The sequence below is a fragment of the Amblyomma mixtum genome, chromosome 6 (genome assembly GCF_055824585.1).
Source record: "Amblyomma mixtum isolate Tamu chromosome 6, ASM5582458v1, whole genome shotgun sequence".
NCBI lineage: Eukaryota > Metazoa > Arthropoda > Arachnida > Ixodida > Ixodidae > Amblyomma > Amblyomma mixtum.
Window position 1 is genome coordinate 33,388,569 of NC_143017.1, and position 17,157 is coordinate 33,405,725.

Consider the following 17,157-nt stretch of genomic DNA (forward strand, 5'->3'; position numbering starts at 1 on the left):
TCTATAGATGGTTTAGAAGCAAACCCGCTGGGCTGTATATTTTTGACAAAGGCTATACGTGCACAATAGCACACGAACTGACGCATGCATATGGACATTGGCACAAGCTTGTGCAGCATGGGCTACAGTCGTGCCGAATGGCTCAACCAATAGCGGGAGCTTGCGCATAATACCACACGCAGTGACACCCACTAGTACAGAATGGCCCACTGAACGGTACACGCTGGTGCGCATGGTCTAATTAAAGGCACACGCAGCGGGCAGCGGTATGCCACAGGTATGCACAGCCTTTGTCAGAAGTTTAGAGCCCAGGGAGTTTGCTTCTGGGCCAGACTGCTTTGCTCGTAATGCGTCCTCGGCGTCCCAGATATCCTGATGGTAAGAAGACTTTGGGTCCTGCTCCCTCCGATGCGTAGGACTTCCATTAGTGCTACAGGAGCGCCACAACAGTGGTTAGAAGCAAACCCTCTGGGCTCTAAACTTTTGACAAAGGCTGTACGTGCAGAATGGCCCAAGCAATGACACCCTGCCATGGCGCCAGGCCCCGCAGAATGGCATTGGGTTGCCACGTCATCGTGCAGGTTCCCACACGCAGTGACACATGCCCGTGCACAATGACACACGCTTGTGCACATGCAGGCACAGAATGCTGTAGGCAATGCCACACGCACATGCAATGCATGCTCTTAAATTAAGTGTAAAGGTTTTTGCCGGCGTCGGAAAAATTTCTTCGAAGTAAATCACTGGGAAGTAAGAAAAACAAACATGTGGCAAAGGCAGGAAAAAAGTAGTCACGAATGAAAATGCCTATATATGTGTAGCGTGCAAAACACACATCAGCCCGCGCTCACAAATTTTACCTCGTTCATGCTTTCCCACATTCAGGCATCCCATCGCTCCCCTCGTGCCTAAGCAGGCCATGCGGAGCTGTGACGAGAGAGTGAGCGTGAGTCGCCTCACCTGGCCTCGCGTCCCTTCCCTCCTCGGGAGAGCGCTTTTATCGGCGCACTTTCGCCGACCTTTTCCCGTCGATGCCCGGGGCTTTCCGTTCACCAGAAACAAAAGTCACACACCTCCTCCGCGCCTTAGGGCCAAGAGCAGGACCGGAGACCGGAGCACCCTTAAAACGTCCGCACCGAGAACGAAAAAAAAAAAAAGACCCCCCCCCCCCCCCCCCCCCCCCCCGCTAGTCTTAAGGCGAAGCAAACCCGCTAAAACGAGGACAAATTTCACCCCTCCACACAAGAATACGAAAGGAAAAAAAGAGCAAGCAGAGAGATACAGTGGTACGGCCCGCTTGCACGGCCTGCTTTCGTGCCTGATGCGCGTTTGGTGACGACGACGACCCGTGCTGCAGAGAGAGAAAGATAGGGGGAAAAAAGAAAGAGAAAACTATGAAGACGAGAACAAAGGCGAAACTTTCCCCTTATCCTTGCTGGTAAAAATTTTCTTTTCTCTCAGCGCTAGCCTTGAGTACGCTTTCCGCGATCTCCTGCTTTTTTCTATTCTTTTGTGTGTGTGTGTGGCGTGATTTTTATTGGGGGTGTTTTCTAGCGCTGTTACTATTATTGCGCTGCCTGAGAGACGGGCGCAGAAAGCGAGGCAACACGGCAGCGACGACGACGACGTCGGTGGCGGAGAGTCGAAATCGATGGAGGAGTTCATAAAAAGGGGCAGCGGCGGCGGCAGCACTACCGGACAGTTTTTAGGGGAAGGCAGAAACGACACAAAAATACTCCGGCCAGGAAACGAAGAAAGAAAATGAAGAGAAGGCCATCTAGAGCACGCGGTGTATGATTTGAAGTCCGCGCTTGTTGTCCACGCACATACGTTTTGCTCCATGCGCTTACCCTATTCCTGCTTTTGTTGTTATTGTTGTTGTTGCTATTACTGCTTCGCTGTTTTGGCGCGTCGATGGCTGGGCTAGTGCGGCTCTGCAGTTTTATTTTCTGCAGACCGGAGGCATCGCCAGCTTTCGTGGGAGAAGTTTAGAGAGTGAGAAAGAGAAACGTCAAATGCGGGAGAAAAATAAAGTGCTACGCAAAAAAAGAGAGAAGGAAGTAAATGAAAAGGAAAGTGAGATTGCGTGAGATGCTGCTGTGATTTTGAAGGGAGTCGTTACCGCGCCGACCGATCGTTCTGTCGTGAGCGGCTTGGCCGCTCTTGGCTTCTTGTGCTGGCCGCGTAATTTCGCAGGGCCGCGTAGTTTTTACGAGTCGCATCTCTCTCTTCATTACCGAGCCATTCGTGCGTGCACTGGTTGTAAACTGGTGGCGCTGCGGTAGTTGGCGCTTGAGTCGTTGCTGCTGCGTGTGTTTTCTCTTGTCGTCGCTGGTCGTCGCTTGCACATCGCGCATTCGAGCTCTTTCTTGAGATGCTTTTCTTCAGCAAAAGAAAAAAAAATGTGATTGGCTTGATAAAAAAAAGAAAAGGCGAGTTCTTTAGTTGTAGTTGTTTGGCGGACGATTCAAGCATTTGCCTTGACCATATGCAACTTTCAGCGTCGTTCCTGGCCATGTTTTTGACTCCTTCGACGAACTCGAGTACAAGAGAAAAACAGAGAAAAAAACAAACAACTGCGGTCAGATAGACGACTCTGTTTTGGCGAAATAAAGCGCTCGTTTACGTAGACACCAGCGTATTGGCATTTGTGCTTCATTTTTTTTCTTTTCGTTTTTATGCTCCGGCGGTGTTATAGGCATTTACTTTGGGCGGTGCTATTAAACTCCTCTTTCGAACTACCAGAGAAAGAGTTTCAGTCCCACGACATTATAGGGTCTACTTTGTAGTCCTTTTTTTCATCTCCTCTTTCGATTGTTGTTGCCTTTCATACTTTTTAGGCCTGGAGAGCTTTGTTGACTCACTTGAGGAAGACGAGCACGCCTTCTCGGGTAGCACTTTTCGTGGGAAGCAAGAAGGGACACGCGGGCATAAAGCGAAAAAGAACCCGTTCCTCGTCCTCGTATACTTGTGTCGGCAGCGTACTTAGGATATTCTTTCAAGCTTCGTTTTTTTTTCTTCTTTTATAACATCGTTATGACGACGAGAAGGTAAACATACTAGTCGTTTCGATCATATCCCCTACGTTGTACTCGTCTGGTATGTGCTCACATAATTACGGAAATAGACGAGCAGAAAGCGCGGGAGGTTTGCACGCGATTCCACGACAGGTTTAAAAACAGCCGGTGTTTTCTTGCACCGGCAGCAGATACCGCATTTGCTCGAATTTAAGGCAGCCTTGTAGGTAAGCCCGCCGAGAGAATTGTGAAGCGAACAAAGAAAATAAACGGTTATCTTCGAATGCAAGCAGACAAGAAGTAAAGAGCCGAAATGAGAACGCTGTGTTTATTGAGGCATATGAATAATCATCACAAGCCCAGATGAAGATTCGTTCATTGTCGTCACTATGCAGACTTTTTCACGATCCTCAGGGAAACCGGTTTTATGGACTGTGCGGAGAACAGAGGGAAAACTTAATCCCGACTTTTCCTTGTACTACCAGCACAATCTAGTGCGCAATATGGCAGCGTGAAAACGATTTTTTCACTCTCGTAAAGTTGGTATTCGTGCGCTGGTGGACGGACGGCCTTGTCGTTTTTTTTTTTTTTCTAATGGCGACGGTGTGGTAGAATCCCATTAGAGAATCCACCACGACGCATCGCATCACACCTATACCTCCTTCATTCGTTTTTCTACCGCCCTATTAACAGGCATTCTTTGCTACAGCCGCCACGCCTAAACCACTGTCATCCCATAGCTCCCATAAAAGGCCGCACATCAGCGATGAATGATTCATTCTTTCCAGATGCAATAGCCCGATGGAATGCCCTGCCTGATAATATTGCTTCTTGCACAGGTCGAGCAATTTTCCGCACTAAATTAGCGAGTCATCTGTGTCTCACGTGATGTATTCGGCTTTACCATATAATCTGATCCTGCGTTACTGTCTCCTTTCATGATTTTTTTGCTTTGTTTCGTTCCTTTGCTTTTTTGTTTTTGTTTTTGTTGAGCTGGTATCATATGTTGTTACACACTGTTCTTGCCCTCGCCTTATGTAATGCTCACGGGCCCTTAAGGATTCAATAAATGAAATTAAATATTCGCTAACAAGATGGCAGTGGGCTTGAAAGAAAGCATAGTTATCAGACATGAAGGTTCCCGCTGCTTGCACTTGCCGCGCCGGTGGTCCACTGAAAGACTGCGCAGCGGTCACAACGAGAAAGCCTCATCATCGGCAAAACAGCTGCGGGGTTGAAAGTCGTGATTTCAACACGATAGCGTGAAGAATTCAGTTAAGAAGAAAACGCTGTCTTCGTCGTCATTGTCGTCGACGTCAGTGAAAAATTCCCAGAGAAGCAATCTATGTGGGCGCCCTGAGCCACGTGACCTTTTCACGTCATTCCAACCCGTCCACCGGATTGTGAGCACACTGCCCTCCGTGGCAGGCGACAGTTAAATTATTCGCTGGTCGCAAGAAGTTGGTCGGGAACAGCAACCTCGCTCTCAGAAGCACCACCGGTGGCTGTGTTTGAAACAGCCACCCACCGTGGCAGTAGCGCATCGCTAACCCGCTGCACCACTCTGCTAGGAGCGGCATGAGGACTTTCAGGGACCTCGGAGTCCTCAGTCTGGGCGTCCTCCCAGGGATTGGGGACGGATGAATCTAAATTAAAGAATTACCAATCCGCCATATATTAACCCATTAACGATATCGCGTGATACCCCTAAGGATCTGCTTATGTGTTCTCCCCACTTTTTGTGTAACCTATCGGCCCCGCCGCGGTGGCACAGTGGTTATGGTGCTCGGCTGCTGACCCGAAAGACGCTGGTTCGATCCCGGCCGCGGCGGCTGAATTTTGATGGAGGCGAAATTCTAGACGCACGTGTACACTACAATGTCAGTGCACGTTAAAGAACCCCAGGTGGTCGAAATTTCCGGAGCCTTTCACTTGGGCGTCCCTCATAGCCTGAGTCGTTTTGGAACGTTAAACCCCAATAAATCAAACCAAACCTAGCCTATCGGCTTAAACTTAAATAAGTGTTGTTCTTTGGCAGTAAATAAGCATGTGTGCACTGGGGTCAAGAATATAGGTACTCAACCTTTTCCTATGTGCCAACTAAAATCAACTGGTGGTCGTACATTGTACTTGACCTTCTGTCTTCAATATGGATAACTATAATTCACAGGTCAGCAGTTATATTCAATAGAAAGAGCGTGCCAAATTTTGTAATAATTTTGTTAGCATACAAAATTTTTCACGCGTTACTTCAGTCCGTATTATTGCGTCCTTGCACTGCTCAATCCTATAAAGCGTGTGTTGTGAGAATTGAAAATTCAAATATTTCTGCTCCCGACCACCGATCACACCTCAAGCGTTCTTTCTTGCGTCCACTATGCCACTGATAATCCTTTGCAACGTCATGCTATGCGTCACTCCATGTCCGGTCACGGCTTCGTGATTGAACGTTAGACGGAACGCTGTCAGGCTAAAATGAGGCCTTATACATCATTCGTGTCAGTAAGCAAGGAAATAATATCAAAGGAAATTAACGTTTCGGGTTGTATACGAACTCTGTTATCGCAATAGCACAACTGTGGAAAAAGGCAGCTTATACTTCTTTTATCACTGCTCGTAATCTTTCTACATAATTTTATAGATGAGTCCCTTAATCTTTCAATCCCTCCTATTTACACTAGGCGAAACCCAGCTTCGTTAAAATTGGCGCTTCGATCGCGATGAAGGGCAACTTCAATTTCAACTTCTACTTAAACGTTGCCCCAAAACTTCAGCACACACACCGGAAAGATATTTGAATGCAGAATATACACAACGTTGTAATACGACTTTTTCCAGAGCTTATGTTGCGCTTTACCAGGCCCTGCAGCTCTAATGTGAATTTTCACAAAACTTGAATGCACGAGCAAAACGCGTTTCAGCACATTATGCACGCGGTCACAGCTTTAAACGAGATTGCGTATTTTTAAACCCACATCTGCACTCGTGCTTCAGGAGAGTACACGTGCATAATTTCTCAGAAGAAATATGAATCCTTACAGTAGTGTATTTACACTTTATTATGTCTAGTTCTCTTCAGTACGAACCAGACTTCAGAATGTGGTCATTACTGTCACGCAAAATAATTTACGGACTCGCTCTTTCAGCGAAAATTAATGTGGGCGCTGAAAGACCAATTAAAATTTCCGCTTCATTAACTTCAAACTTTTATGAGGACAACATATAGCAGCTTAACGAATAGAAGCGCTCACTACACCCGACGTACTAGACGAAAGAATAAACGAAGCGGTACGTCTTCAGCGTTCTGTTTCGAGGCCGAAGAGAAGACAACCGAGATTTGTCTTGAAACAAAACTGAATTGACGTCTCATTCTCCTTCGGTGGCTTCGCTCTCATCTCTAAAAGTCATCCCGCACAAGCGTCGTTTTTCGACGCCCTAGGCCACCCCTACCCTCTTTCCTTCCCTCTCTTCCCTTTGTCTCCCCTCCCTCCAAGTCTGGAAGAAAGGAGAGGGAGATACAGAAGCTCACGTGGAAGGCAGGGAAGCGATTGCACCAGAGCATTAGAGGCACTTGGCAGAAAGAGAAGGACAAAGTCTGAAATCATACACTGCGTCCTGAGGTAAAAGATAAAATAAAGGACAGCGGCGCGCCCTTTCAATTCTCGGTGTTGCTTTCTTGCCCGAACGATGGAGCCATCCTGAGAAAGGAGAAAAAAGAGAACGAAAAAAAAAGGAGGGAGCTATCATGTAAGAGGAAATGACCCTGGCGTCACGACACAAGAGAGTGGGAGAAGAAGACAAGCGTGGGCGGAGTAAAATGAAATAAAAAATGGAACCAAGGGATACAAGGGATTCGCGGGGAAGAGGGACAGAGGAAAAAGGAAAATAAAGGCAACGAACAGCAGGCAGCGTACGAGCAACAACCGGTCGTCACAAGTGGAAGAATGACGCAGGCTCAGTAAGGGGAAATAACGGGAACAACAATAAAAAAGGGACTGAATGGAAAGAATAAAAAAAGGGAAGGGAAGGCACGGGACAGCCTGCTCATCTTTCCCGTCCTACAACCTGGCTGTTCTCGCCGCCCGATGTCCACGAGGAAGGATCGCGTCTTCACGGCGGACCACACGCACACACGAATCGAAGGAGGAGGGGGGGGGGGGGGGGGAGAGGAGTAGGTGGGGAAGGGGTCTTCCAGGGTGGGTGGAGGTGGGGTGGCGCCGGCTGTCATTTCAAACGGGTCGCTCCGGTTTCTGTCGGGATGTGCGCGCGCCGTCGGTAAGGTATCGGGATAAGTGCAGTGCCCGCCCCAGCCTGCAACTGTCCACCAGCTCGCCCCCTCACCCCCCCCCCCCCCCCCACACACACGCACACACGGGCACGCACTCTCGGCGGCTGCCAATTTCTTTTCCCGCTTTCGCTCACTCCCTCATTCGCGTGGCAGCTGGACGCTTTCTTCCTTTTACTTTTCCGTCTCGAAACTGAGCCCCAGTGTTGCGCTCCGACGCCCGTCCCTCTTTCTCCTTTCTTCCATCGTTCCTTGCACGACTCGGAGGCTTCAAAGCGACGGGAACGTCGGTGAGAACGAGACAGCGAAGAAGGCAGACAAGAGTAAAAAAAAAAGAAAAGAAGAAACGAAACGAAGGTTAGCGTCATTCGTGAGGCGCTTGTTTCCCGCTGGCACCATTTTGAGGAATCGAGGACGGGAGATGACTTCGGACGCCAGATGGCATTCTGGATGTAGGCGATTCTTGTTGTCCGCACATTCCCTTGCCGCTGATTCCTTGTTCGGATCAATTTTTCTCTTTATCTCTTCCTCTTTGCCGCCGCACGGCGCTCCGCTCTAGGATGTGCTCGAGAAAAACATTGCCTTTTAGGAGTTCTCTTACTAGAAGGAGTACAGAGGCGCAGATCGATAATTGTGAGTACATTCGATCGATACTCATCTCCTTTTCTTTGCAGGGGTATTACAGAAAGCTAAACATTTGCAATCATTTGTTGGCGACAGTTACCGCCTGGCATGATCATAACTTACTCGCCTGGGCTTTGGAGAACACGGTGCCATTGTGAAACAACGAGGCGACTCTTCCAAGGTTGACATTAACAAAACTGAAGGAAGAAATCTAGCAAAAACAGGAAGAGCTGCGTATATCACGAAATCTCTTAACGGAATAGTTATCCGCGAAACACTACATACGCAGACAGGTGAGACGCATTAGTTGTGACGCATGAACTCTGATTCTTGTCATGCTCGTGTGAAACCTTTGTTGGGTTCACTGGCAGGCGCTGACGTCAGCAAAGAGGAAAAACTGCGCTTATCGACGCCTTTTGATTCTTGGCCTTCTAAGGTTTCTGAGTGTTCTCGGCTCAATTCGAGACGCTAAGTCTTCCCATCCATTCGCACTGAAATACAATCGAACCCGTGGCCCTTTCCTTTTTGTCATAGCAGGTCTTTGTCTTTTATATAGGATGCGGCTTATTCTCTCGTAACCAACCAACCGTATAACCGCAACACAATTTGCACCACGATCCGATAAATCAGATAAAATCATGAATGCGAAACTTTAAAGGTATACCGGCATGCAGTTATATTTAGGACGGAGTGTGATCAGCTACACCAGCGAAGACGTCGCGAATACCTTTAATAGAAAGACGGCAGCGTGAATTGATATGCAAAAGCAAGATGATAGCATCCGAAATCAGGAGAACGCAAGTGAATTTGACTGATACGTACCATGCGTATAAAAGACAGGTGATGGTCTGTTAAGGTCCGACAATGAATTCCAAAGAAAAAACGTTACTGAAGGCGGAAAAAAAGTAAATTGCTTAGTTAACATTTGAAATTTGATTTGTGACCGTGTGCCGAGGTTGCCCCAAGAAGAGAGAGATGAATGCAAGAGGCTCACCTGCAGGCGACTCTATTTCATTGCTGATAACACTAGCGGGAGGGCTGAATTTTATATTAATGTTTTCCTTGAGTCATTGTCCAAATCTGTCATTGTCCAAACCGTGCGAGGCAATGTCCTAGCGCACGTCTCCTTGCCTAATGTGATGTCTGCTGCTTTCCGAAGTCTGTGATGAATGGTACAGGAACAGGCGTTACAGTTACTCCTTAGTAGCTTAGTTTCAGACATGGACAGCAAACTGAGTAAAATTATTAAAACTATTAAAGTTACTCACATCCACAACAAATTTGCATGGCGCGGTGGCACTAAACTAGATTTGCTGCTTGTTCTCGCCCTCGGAGCGTTCCGACGTTTATATACAAATTATATTGTTTATTTAATTTGGTTATACCTAACCATTTACTTATCTGTAACTTAGAAATGGGCGTTGGAGTCATAAATAGGGCTATGCTGTTGAATTCCCGCTGTCTTCACAAAAATTTCCCATAGCTGAAAGAAAGCATACGGGTTGAACCTCGATGCGGATTCTTAACTACGAAAGTGCATACTCTGCTTTGTCTGCGGGAGCTATCAGTCGTACCGTGCGAATAACGAGGTGCGTTTCTGGATGACGACAAACGCATTTCAGCTCAGTCTCAAAAATGAAAACAAAAAGATGTAGACATTGTAAAGCCAGTGGTAGGAAGGAGCCTAAGCCATTTGTACTTGACCCAAAAACAAAACAATCAAGCATGTGCTTGGCGCATGATGACCTCAATTGCTTACGAGCCATAAAACGCAACACAACACAAGAAATAAAAAGTTTACTTCAATTAGTTAGCTTGCTTACAGCTGGCAGGAATAAAGTCTTGAGAAAACTGCGAGTGAAGAAAAGGAGCCGTGTTATAAACCGGGTGAGCTGTCTAGAGCGATATTTTTTTCGAGTAAACAGCGTGCAAGAAGGTGAAGGCAAGAGAAATGAGGTGAACGCAACGCAGGTGTCTAGAGGATAGTTGTTACTTGTTGGAATTATTAGTCTTGTCTTCGTCTTTTTGACCACTGCTTACTTAAAAGGATGCTGTACTGGAAAGTTTCAGCTCTCAGCGCCTAGCAAGGGTTGGAAGGTTGCGTTTCAGTTTCGGCATTCATATTTTAGTCACGAACAGGGTGCGTAGCTGGGCTTGCAGATTGCGCGGTCTGTCACTGCGGAACGTGCTGCATTCGCAAACGACGGGCAAATTTGTGCGTCAGTGCTGCTGCATAATTTAGGACTTGGCAAAGTGAAAAAGCACCCGTGCAATAGACTTCACCGCTGAATAAGTATGAACACCTAAGAATGTAAAAATAATTACAAAGTCTGCAGCCATTGGCGTGTTTTGTTCACTTCTGTGTGTAGCTTAGCAAAAAAAAATTACTTTTTCGTGCGCGTGTTCATTATGCACACACCCTGTAACCTGCTCTTAGCCAGGTTCCATTTATGTGCGCCGTTTACGTCCTAAAAATGTTATGCACGGCCCGCTTCGGTGTTGTTTCTCGTTCTATATTAAACAAGGAGTACGAAATAACAAAAGCTCAGCCCAGCTACGGCTCTAACCCGCACCGGCATGCCTTAGGTTTCACACAGCAGAGGAGGCGTCACACAGTAACTCGGCCGTAAACAACATCGCAGAGAAGAAAAGGAGGAAACGTAAATACAGCACGCTGCAATCAACGCCACAACTTACTGACCTTCCGAGAACTTCTTCCGCCCACGAGTCAGTCAGTGCAACTCGATCTTCTCACTAAACTTCGCTCCCACCCGAAAGGGAGTAAAACAAACCTAGAAAAAAAATTGGCGCTGAGAAAAAATCTAGAAAACAAAAAGAGCTAGAATACAAACAAAAAAGTGATAACCAAGTTAAACTTCTGGCAGCGGCTGCTTTCTTTCCACCGCGCGTATACGTAAGTGAGGCGGAAGAAGTAGAGAAAAAAATAAAAGCGAAATCGGAGGAGAAAGAGACGCCTTAAACCGAACACCGCGCGAAGGAGTCCGGCGTATGCGAAACCGACTGGAAGGCAAAGCGCACGCGAAGGCAGATAAACTGGGCCATCAGTCTTCTTCAACCGCAGCTTTCCGAGTCACTATCGCCTGGGGCTCGCCTTTAAGGTTGGCTCACCCGCTTGCCCCCGCAGCCCCGCTATGAAGCAAGCGGGCGAGGGATAGCCGGGAGAGACGGCATTTCGGGGAGGAGAAAAAAAAAAAGAACGCTGGCGGGGAAAATAGGAAGAAGGGAAGGAGGGGGACAACTAAGTGTGGGAGGAAAACGGACAGTGAAATAGTAACGAAGACAAAATCGGAACGCAATGAACGCCAGCATCAAAAAGGAACGCCGGAAAAAGAACGCAGGCAAAAGGGAATGTTAGGGAGAAACGGAGGGAAAGCAATCTCAGCTGAAGCAAACAGCTCTGAGGTGGGAGCTGCTCGGCTTGTAATACGGCCAGAAAAGAAGTCGGAAAATGGGTCGCAAGGAAGAAGTCGACGCAAAAGAAGACAAAAAAGAAATCCTGAAAGCAGGGGGCGGAAGAGACGGGTGTCTCCGGGAATGAGCTGTTGGGGGCAGCGAAGAAATTCGGACTGATAAGGAGGCCCCGGCGCACTCGGGGTCGACCCGGTCCCTACTCTTCCTCTCCTTCCAGCGTGGACTATACCACATACCTCCTTTTGCGCGCCGCCGCCGCAGGTCCCGCACGAAGCACTCAATTTTCTGCGCTCGCGTGCGTGTTTCTTTGAGCTCCTTTCTTGTTCCCGAAGTCCCCCGTCGGCCAAGACGTCTTCGGCGGCGGGGGACCCTTGACTCGACGACATTGCTTCTGATCGCGCCGCGTCTCCCTTCTTTAAAGGGCGGTTCATTAAGATAGGCCCGCGCGCGCCGCAATCGCTTTGTGCCGTCCCTGGAGAAAGAAGCCGGCTGGCAGGCTCGCGCACTCGCCAGCCAAGAAGGACCGACTCTGCGTTAGTTAGTAGCCGTCTTATCGGTGCCGTAATTTGAACGAACTCCCCCCCCCCCCCCCCCCCCCGTTCCCTATTCTCTTCCCTCTACTCTCTCCAGCTCCCACCTTTCGTCCCAAGCCCTTAACCCCCCTCCCCCCCCCCCCCCTCCAGGACTTCACTTACTCCACCCCTCTTGTTACCCTGAACAGCAAAGTCCGTAAGGTCGCGATTCACAGACGGCGCTCATGCCCGTCTCGTTTCCCTCCCACGCCCTCATCGCAACAGTGTTCATTATCCTCGTTTACCCCGAGCCTCCTTAAACGTCGCGCTGCCGCCGGTACGAGCACAAAGCGACCGCTGAACTCTCAGTCCGGCTCGTGCTGCTTTGTCCCTTCTCCCGGATTCATTGAGACTTTCGTTTCGAGCTCTGTTTCTTCATTATTCTTGACTACATGCTTTCACTGTGTGTAATGTGCTTTTTTTTTTTATTCACTCCGATTTTTACTCTCTCTCGGGAGCTCCCGCTCTTACTGCCGGCCAAGTTTTCTTGCTTCTGATTCCGTGGTTTTTGTTCCTTGCGCACTTCGCCTCGGGACGCAAGCGGCAGCCTTCCACGCGTTCTGCCCCCACCCACACCCCCTCCTATTCGCTGCCTGCGAGCACCACACGCCATTCGTTTGGCGCGGTATCTCCTGACAGCGTCGCCTGACGTTAGCGACGCTCCGTGGCGGGGCGCGGCCTGATTTGTGTCGACGCACGGGGCGGCTTTCCATTAGTGAAATGGTCGGGACCGTTCAAAATCGGCCCCGTGGCGACCTGCGCGTAGCTTCCTGCTGGCTCGGGGGGGGGGGGGGGGGGGGGGGGGGGGGGGACGTTGGGCGAGGAAGTTTTGAAAAAAAAAAAGACGTTCCATAAGGAGCTCTAGCGTCGTTGCTTTATCGAGGTGGCTAAATAATGTCGTATAAGCTGAAATAAAAGAAAATGGTGTATCAATGGAGGCAGAGAGAAGGATGACGTTTTCGCGGCCGCCTTCTACGCAGGTAGCTTTTTTTTTTCTTTTCGGATCTCTCGAATTGGACTTCGTCATCGCAATCACCTAATTTCTCCCTTCTTTTTTTTCCAAGTAAGATGCGTCCTTCACTATTTGAAAGCAGTCTACCCTGTGTGTTATTTGCTAAATGTCCCTAATTAAAGCACATGTGTCTGTGATGTTCTGGGCTGAATAGTCGTCAGTTCAAGTCTGGCCGGCCGACAATTATAAACTGCTAGGCCAGCAGTCAAGTATTCGGTGATTTTTCAGCATTTTTCTTCCTTTCTTCATCGAAGAACTGACCTTCTTTGCTCCACTTCGCCATTGTACATAAGGACAGTGGAACTATCTTCTCTGTGTTCAAAAGTTCAGAAGAAATGAACTGCTCATGTTTTTCGCCCACTACCCTTAAAGAAGATGTGCTTATACATGAGGTATTAGGAAGTCAATCTGTTTTGCACTAAATTCTGACTTCATCCCAAGAGCAAACACAGCGCTTATGTCATGTAGAAGAAAATGAATATGAAATATAAACGACAAGTAACCTGAGGGTCATCAAAGATAAAGTCCATATCACCGCAAGGTCTTCACTCAAGAAGAACGCTGGCTCATGCCATCTAAAGTGAGAACAGCGCAAAGACGCGAACGAAGGATAGACGAACACACGCTGATTCTCCAGCACACATCGATGCGTCTTGTAACCAGTGTTGTGCCACGAACGAAACAGACACAAACAACGGCTCATCCACGTCCTCAGGATATTTTCACCTGCGTCGCTTAAACGCTCCTCTCTGCGATATTGCTGATAAGTTAACTCGTTCAGTGCTTAGCCATCACTGCGAATCGAGCCTCGAGACTCTGTCGCTAACAGATCTCACGAAGCCTAGCGGGTTGGCACTAAATAGGCGCATAAACAACCAACTGGCATCATCGTGGCACTCACGTGACTTGCGTCCGACGTCTTCGGATTCGCGGTCGCGCTATTCCTGATTATAGCGCCGACGTCTGTACCTTCTCGCCGTTGATGCTTTCCCGCCACTTCGAGGGTGTGCAACTCGGGACCTAGAAGCAGTCCCCACTTGCACGGGCGTTCGAGTACCGCTTGTGGCGACCGATATTCTCTAACACACTAGCAAGCGAGTGACTGCGGGTGCGTTCACCAGCCATGCACCATGGGCCAGGTGTCACGTGCCACGGGATGCTGCTCCTCCTCGCCTGCGCCACAGCTGTGAAGGAAAGCCTATGATCGCGAACGGACATCCACTACGCGAACCTCATAAATCTACCACCAATAGCTTGATGGGTAAACATAAATGGCGCAGGTTTATCTAACTAACGTCTATTTTATGCAAAAAAATCAGCTCTTAGGTGAAGGGTTAGAAAAAAAAGTACGAAGAAAAATACTCACACCAGCGCGTGCACTGGTGTCCCTGCCTAGCAGTATTCACAAAAATTGGCTCGCCAGCTGCCGAAACGGAGAAATCGTGGCAAAAAGTGCAATGAACAATGTCCCGGAACTTGCTTCCCAGCAACACGTTCTTGGTTGCCATTCACCTCGGCATCGCCTGTGTCACGTTGCAAGTGGCACGATTTTAATTTGCACGAGAACTTTGCTTTCTAATGTTCCTGGCAAGCCTTCCGACTGTGCACTGATTTTCTTTTTTGCGTTCGTTACTTGGGTTTTTTCCTCACAAGCGACCCCCTCTTCTCTCTAAAAAAAAGAGAGAAAGAGAAATTAGAAGCGAAAGAAGGGGGTACTTTTATTACGCCATCATCATCCGGAGGCCTTGTTGTGCGCACCACAAGATGTTGCAAACGACACTGCTCCCATTCTCCGACGCCATTGCTGAACATCCACACGAACGCACACGGCAGCCTAGAAAACGAAGCGCGACGAATCTCGCAAGAGGGAAAACTGAAGAACCTATTTCAGCAGGAGCCATCGGCGTTGAATTAGAGAAGCGAAGTAATAATAGAAAAAAAAAGTTGAAAAGAAATAACAAATCGCAAAAACTGCGCAACGGCCGCAAGAGGGCGCCACGATGAAGAGGGGAAAGTTACAAGACCGCATCCATTGTTCCCGTTATTGCGATCGTTCGGCTCGTTTGGTGGGAGCACCGTCTTGTTGGCCATTCCTTGGGACTTCTCCTCCTTTCCTTCTTTTCCCTTTCGCGATGCGCACGTCTCGAGCAATCTTTAAGCTTGTTGCACAAGAGCCATTCTGCTCTCGCGCTCCCTCTTCTATACCTTTTTTTTATACGTATTTATTGGTTGAAACGGAAGAATATTGGCGTTTTCTTCCACAGCATGGCCTTCCCCGCGCGTGTGTGCTGCCTCTCATTGCCGTCCCTTCCTCCGCTAGGTGGCGCCACGTGTGGGTCACGTAGGTTTCAAGCAGCCGAAGGGGGGCGAATCTTTGTGGAAGCCCCGAAGCCGATCACAAGACGCACCGATGTGTGCCCGGAGAATCAGGGCGCGTTCCCCCGGGAAATACGCTGGACCTCGCTATTAGGAAACTGCACTTTCGCAATGAGCAGGCCACTTTATTTCAGTTAGTCACTTTTCTTCTTTTTGCGCTCTGTGGTACTGTAGCCGACGTTAGGTTAATAATGCTTGGCGTTTGAGGACACGTGAGTAGCGGCCTTAGCTAGAATGAGGCGGATAATTAGGCACAAGGAGGTCTGACATAGCGTGGTACAACCCTGTTAACCATGGTGCGAACGGAGAAGGAGGCTAATCAAGTCCAGCCTCCCTGAGCCTCACTTTTAAGCTGCAGCGACTTTGGAACAAACATTTTGCTCAAATTCATCTTTCGTGTACCTGCAGAGCCATTCAATTTGCAGCCCTTTTGCTAAATCCCATGACTGCTGATTGTCAGTCTCACTAGACTGCTTCTCTGTACGGGTGCAATGCAGGAACGCTCGAGTACTAATACAGTGGCGTAGGCTAGAGAACCGCACTCCTCGAGAGAATCACACTGAGCGGATAATAAAACGCCGCCGTGCAATCTAGCACGTCGAAAACTGTACTTAGTGGCTGAAGGATATGAAACAACTGGCGACGGAAGCTCTCAGACAGTTGACAGCGTTCACTTTCCGCCTTTTCAGTTTATTCTAGTCTGCAAACGTCATTATTTTTGTCAGCATGAATTAACTGTTGGACAATCAACTGTGAGGAAGGTGCCTATGGTTTATTCGTTAACGATGCCATCTGGACTGTCCCGTAGTAGTTGCGGGAAGCACGGGGTCGGTGTCGTTGTGACTGGAAAATCTTCATTGGCCGGGAGGGTAGTGACGTAGAAAATCAGTTTCGTTGAACAGAAAAAAAAAAAGGCGGACAAGTATAATCCAGACAACCTCCTTCGGATCTGGAGCCGTACACGCTACCTCTGCAACACTAAGGAACTCTTGTTTAGTTGGATAAATGGTGCCCTTTTACGAGACCTAAGACCGTAGAATTACATCACGGGAACAGATAGTTTTATTAGGGTAACTAATACTAATCAGCGCCACCAATCAATAAGTACGACAATGGGTAATAAAGCAGCATGTGACTGCAACAAGTGAGTCGATGTCTGCGAAAGGGCGTACCAGAGGGCCCACTAGCGACCGGAGACACCCTCTTACGCTATTGCGTCATGCTCTTAAGGTGAACTTGGTGTTCTACAAGTTTTTTTTTTTTTACATCATCTTTGCGACGTTTCTCCACCGCTTTTCCAGTTGCTCACACAAAGATCCGCAAAACCAAGTTTTCATTCACATTCCCGTGTTTCTTTCCGGGAAGTAACCGTGCTACACAGTCAGGGTTTCCACTGACCCGAGACGGAAGCGAAGCGCTAGAAAAAAATAAACACAACTAATATAGAGCGCGGAGTATTTCAAGCCGGCGCGCTTGCCATAGTCGTCAGGTCGGAGGCTATATACTCACAACGGTAGAGCCACCGTGTTTTGGCGCCTGCCGACCGGGGTGGTGCATGACGTAGCCTAATGCCCGCATGGCGTGATTTCCACCGTCTACCGCGCGCACCATCTGAGTGCGCTCCGGGTCCCGAACGCGGAGCCGCCGTAATTTTTCCGTTATTTTTTGCCTCAACGTATATCGCGGCCAGCTAGCTGCGTGAGGAGCGCGCCAGCTGGTGTCCATCTCACGGAACTCGCAAGGCACACAGGCGAAACGAGAGAGGGAGGGAGAGGGGAAAAGATGAGTGGGGGAGAGAGAGAAAGGGGCCGGCAAGCCGAAGCGTCAGTTGCCGCGAAC

At 48.6% G+C, this 17,157-nt stretch overlaps 1 protein-coding gene across 8 annotated transcripts in view; it reads left to right on the forward strand.

The window, feature by feature from the left end:
- The window catches only part of GluClalpha (glycine receptor alpha 1), a 365,874-nt gene that overhangs the window by 66,272 nt on the left and 282,445 nt on the right, over positions 1-17,157 (forward strand). The gene's annotated exons all lie outside the window — the stretch shown is intronic.